The sequence below is a fragment of the Sipha flava genome, unplaced genomic scaffold (assembly GCF_003268045.1).
Source record: "Sipha flava isolate LNK unplaced genomic scaffold, YSA_version1 103_pilon_pilon, whole genome shotgun sequence".
Lineage (NCBI taxonomy): Eukaryota > Metazoa > Arthropoda > Insecta > Hemiptera > Aphididae > Sipha > Sipha flava.
Genome location: NW_020271717.1, coordinates 6,372 through 12,153, shown reverse-complemented (window position 1 = coordinate 12,153; position 5,782 = coordinate 6,372).

Genomic DNA, 5,782 nt, shown 5'->3' with positions numbered 1-5,782 from the left:
AAAAAAAAATTATTATTATAGGTTGACGTAGTATGGCGTATAGTGTATATAAACTTAACAATGGTTATATCAGTTATCGAAAAACGCGCGTACGTTCGCGAGACTGTGAAATAGTGAAATTGAGGAGACACTGATGATATTAATATTATTTATTATCCAATACGTAATTCGTATTTCGTACATATTATTATTTATTACATAATGTCATAATACTTAACTTACCTAGTACTTACCTATTTATTTTTAGTTATTAGTTTATACTGATAACACATCAACAAATCACGAATTGTCTCGGAACTTTGAATTTGTACTGTAAAATGTAGGTACAAAGTTGATCGCCGGACGCAGGCGTGCAAAATATATTTCGTACAACTTATGAATGTTATTATTCTTCGTCCATAATATACAATCGTTCGTAAGCATTTACGGCACTACGCATTATATTATATTATAATTATTTAATATTCGTATATTATACGAACTTAATTTGGTATTTTGTACATGTGTAGCCATTATACGAAAATTGGATTTACGAATCTTTTAACCATGCAGATATTTTTCATACTAACCTAACACAGCGTACTTTATCCATATTTTTCACAGCTAAAAACTTAAAAGTACCTAAATATGTTACAATTATCTACAGAACGTATAGTATCACACTAACACGTACAGTTTATTCCAAATGAGTAGACCATTCTATTAATTTATACTTAAAAAAAAGATTTACAATCAGTATACAACAAAAATACAAAAAGTAAATAGATTGATAGACTTAAAAACTATACTGGACCATTTTCAATAAAAGTAATGTTATATTAACTGCAGATTCCTTCAGATTTATAGAGTGTTTATAGGTATAGGCTTATATTATTGCTTATTTTTCAACTCTATTATATAAATATAAATATATATTGATTATAGCTAATGTCGTGCACCCAAAGGGGATTACGACGGGTAGTGATGGAGAAGTAAGAAAACAACACTTAGAAGATTATATTAACAAGTTTATATAACTTATTTTATTAAATAGACAAACACACTGTAACTATGAATATTGACATAAGGGAAAACTGTACAGGAGTCTAGTCGGTCACGACTAGTATTAACATTAACACAGGCAAGTTCCTTCTGTAACTATGTAATCAGATTGACTCCCAGAGCTTAGTGAGCAGGTGTGTTATATAGGAGCCCACTTGCGCCACAGAGCCTGGTACAAAAGTGGCGTGATGATCAAGAGAGCCTTTGATTGAATCACGCAGTATAGCGTGATGCTGACGTCTTGTGGCGTGATGTAAAGCGATGACGCAAATAGGCTTACTCATTACACTAATAATAATAAGGTACAGAGTTTGGAACCAAAATTAAAAATTCCGGTATTTTAACCGGAACCTTATTATTACCGAGACCCTTTTTTGATTTTATTAGAAACCTAAATCGAAACCGAATAAACAGATGATATTTGTTGGAAGATAATTTATTGGTTGTATTATAAACAAAAATGTTATACTCTCATTATTATACTACGGTATGGTATATTAAAAAAAATTATTAATAATACTGTACCTATATTAAAAATATTAAAATATTATTATTAATAAATTACAGTAAAAATATTATATTAGTTATACAGTAGTAACTTAGTAATAATATTTTTTAAATAACGTTATAAATTCTGTATATAAAAAATATTAAAATAATAGTATTAATAAATTACTAAAAAAATATTATGTAAATTACGCAATTATAATATAAATATAATATTATTTTTGTAATAATATTTTTTGTAAAGCAAACATAATAATATTATATTATTATCATTACACAATTGCTATCTGGGAATTAAATAGTATTAATATAATACCGTATGTTGAAAACATTCAAATATTATTATTAACTAATTTTACCAAAAATATTATTATTGAATTACTGAAACGATATTATATTAATAAAATAATTATGTTATTACAATAACATATTTTATATAATATTATCTATGTACTGTAATAATAATAATATTATATTATTATCATCACACAATTGCTATCTGGGATATATATTAGATATATAGCTACGCAAAAGTAATATTTATCATTCTAAGATTATAATGTAGGCAGGTAAGATAAGAGATATGAATATAATAAAGTCTGGTTTATGAAATGTTCAAATAGGGTAAATAATAATAATAATTGGGTAAATGTAGATATAAATAAACATTATTAAAAGCCATCTCAATATATTAGATAGTTATAGCTGTTTTGATTTTTTGTTATAACATAATATTTCTGTTGCGAACCGGGTAACTTGTCAGTACATATGTGGAGGTGGTCGTTTAAAGATTGATTAAATAAGAGTCCAGATGTATAAGCAAAGTTATTTAATTTACACAATTACAGTACATACATATATTTTAACATAGAGAGTAAATGAAGACTAAGGACTTGCCGGCGACTTGCACATTGTGTGTGTCGGAATACAAGTGAAGAAGTCTTTACGTCTTCTGACTTATATATCAAACAGTAATAGGATGTACAGAAAGTTGTCCTCGTTCTGGTGGTAGTACGTGTGACCATGGTCTTAATTGCCCTACGTGGCATCATGCGTCAACTTATTATCACACATTAGTAATATTGTACACATCTTTGGAGGATGTGTGCCCTGAATTTCTAATTACAGAGGACTCAGTGAAATCGGACAATGCCCATCCGCGCCGTGCATATCAAATCCACGTACTTACAACACCTCCCCAACAAAATGAGGATTTAACGATTGGAAAAACCTCCATACCTGCTACCACTGTTTGCTATATTTACAAAATATACTGATATACAATTATATAATATGTAGTACTTATTTATTACAAAAATGTTCCTTATTTTCTAATGTTAGTAAACATATATTAAATTCTGCACTTCTGGTGTGCAAGTTTTAATTCTACTACACACGTCATGATACGATCTAATAGCTAGAATATATGGTTATATATTTATCATTTCTACGTTTGGTGAGTTTCGAGGTACCATTATACTGCACTTTAAAATATGTAATGTCCGTTTATTTTTCTGTTTTTTTATTATCTTTACACCCACGTATGTTATCGCTATTACCACTATAATTATGAACAAATATGTATGCAAATCACTCTTGTTTTCTAATTTATTTCGATTTGTTTCCTCTGCTATCATTAAATCTAATTCACTTAGTGATTTTGAATAATCCCCCATATCATTTAATTTTATTATGGGTTTAATATGCGTTATTACCTTTTTTAATTGTTTCTTTGTAAAATTGGGGATTGTTAAATTTGTTACTAATTCCGTCTCTGGAATAAAGTCCACATAATTAAATGAATTTAAATGCCTATTAGGTGTTAGTACCATCTGGGGTGTATATGCCCTGCATGTTTCGGCTAAAGTTATTGCTCCTATCCCTGTTAACTGAGTATTTATGGTTTGGTCTCTATCTTCACATGATATTGCCAAATTATCCATAGATTTTATAATAAATATCCAAGTATTATGATATTTAAGCTTGTGATACACACTTCTGGTTATGTCTAAATACCTAGTTGAGCATGTGGCTGGCATACTAGTTGGTTTTATGAATAACTCTGTCTCACAAGGAACCTCAGTTGTTCCTAACCTTAAGGGTTGGGTTTCCGGACACAAAGTTCCTGTTGCTAACTCTCTACATTTTGCTATTTGATGTGACGATAGTGTTAAATAGTACCCATGAGTTTTAGAAATGGCCATTTAGTTGAGTTCAGGTACTATATACATAAAATGATCATTTTTTCTAACAGGTAATGGTATTACATAATATAATGTTAACTCTATTGGATTTATTAAAGGAATGATTGTTACGAATATCAGCATTTCATTTGAATATACTATATTTAACCTAGACATTTTACTCAGTTCATAATGTGATATGTAGTTCAAATCAAACGGTAATTTTTGTTCCCGCGGTAAATTTAAAGATATATCTTTTAATTGTTTACGTAAATCGGTCACGGAGATTATGCTGGAGTGTATAATTTCTCCTTCAGCGGCCATTATTATATCACATATGGTGTCTGTTTCAAATATTAGCTGTTGGAATAATAGCGTTAGTAATGATAATTGACTGTTTATGTTGGATCGCGCTTCGGTTATATCATAATCTACAAATGTTTCGCTAACATGGATTACTAATTGGTCATACAAAAGCTTTAATGTATTTATTTGCTCCTGCATTTTACGAGCTTCCCTAAAGGTATTTTCAGTTGCCTACTTATAATATACTAGTTTGCTTTTTTATTATCCTTAATATGTTAGTATTACTGGTTTGCAGTTTCTCAATTTGTTTATTGTATAATTCTGCGTCCGTATTATCTAATGTACCAAATTAATTCTGAATATTCCCTACTATATTAATTAAACCTTTTTTATCTTTGGATTTACTTCAGAATCGTCAATTGACTGCAACATAAAAAATCGTTTCCTAAAAATTTCTTTTTCCAGCGAGTTAGAAACTAAACAGAAGTTATTGCAATCGTTTTCGAATTTCGCGCTATAGGCGTTTATTAGTTTATTACAAAGCCCTAATGTTTTATTATAAAATTCCACAGTATTTATAGTTCTTTAATTAAAGTTATTTAACTTAATATATATTAAAAATTTCCAATCCGAATTTGTCAACCGCAATGATCCCTGATTTTCGAAATACATCCCACTTTCATGGGACATCATCGAGATCTGGTACGGTTTGGATTGAATGCATATATATTTGCTCATAGCAATGAATATAATATAATATCTAAAAAAAAGAAAGTTTTTCTATTAAATAAACTGAAAATATATATAAATATTAAGTATACTTTTTATACATGATATACGTTATATAGTCAAACACTATTACAGGAAGACGACAATTAGTATGCAGATGTCTTACCATAGGTATTATAGTCAAAAGTGAGTTCCCCCTTTTGGTTTCTGAAACTTGTTCAGATTTCCCTTATAGTTGTGTACCACCTCTGACCTTTTTACAGTAAAATCGTCTGACTACCAATCTTTCGTTATGCTCATGGTGCTTACAACTCTTCTATAATTGTTTATTTAATCATGAAATAACTTAACGTTATTTCTATGTATTGTTGATACTCGTTTTTCTTTTTGTATTTTTATATTATATTCCCCTACAATCTCTGTTACCATATATGGACCTATCCATATAGGAGAAAGTTTATTCTTCCTAGTGTTATCTACCACTAACACTTTATCACCTACATGTATTGCCTCTACTTTATTATCTTTAACATAATATTCCTTAGTTTTAATTTTTGTTTTTAACTGCATTTTCTGTTTCATTTCATATGCATAATTAGCATAAGTATAACAGGGTTCTAACTGTCTTTGTAATGATGATGGTACGTGAATTGGGTTACCATAAAGTAACTCATACGGTTGATATTGAGTACTTTCATGTACAGCTGAATTAAATGAAAATATTACAAATGGTATATGTTCACATCAATCTTGTGCATACCTATCGACACAATGCCGTAACATTTCTTTAATTACCCTGTGTGTTCTTTCCAACCCCCCATTGGTTTGTAGGTGATATGGACTAGCCAACATTTTAACTATCTTTAGAATTTTACAGGTTTTATAAAATATTTCGCTAACAAATTCAAGTCCATTATCGGTCAACATACTCATGGGTAATCCATGAATACATACGAAGTTGGTTACAAATGCCTTTGCAATTGTATTGGCCATGTGATCTTCTATCGGAATTGCTA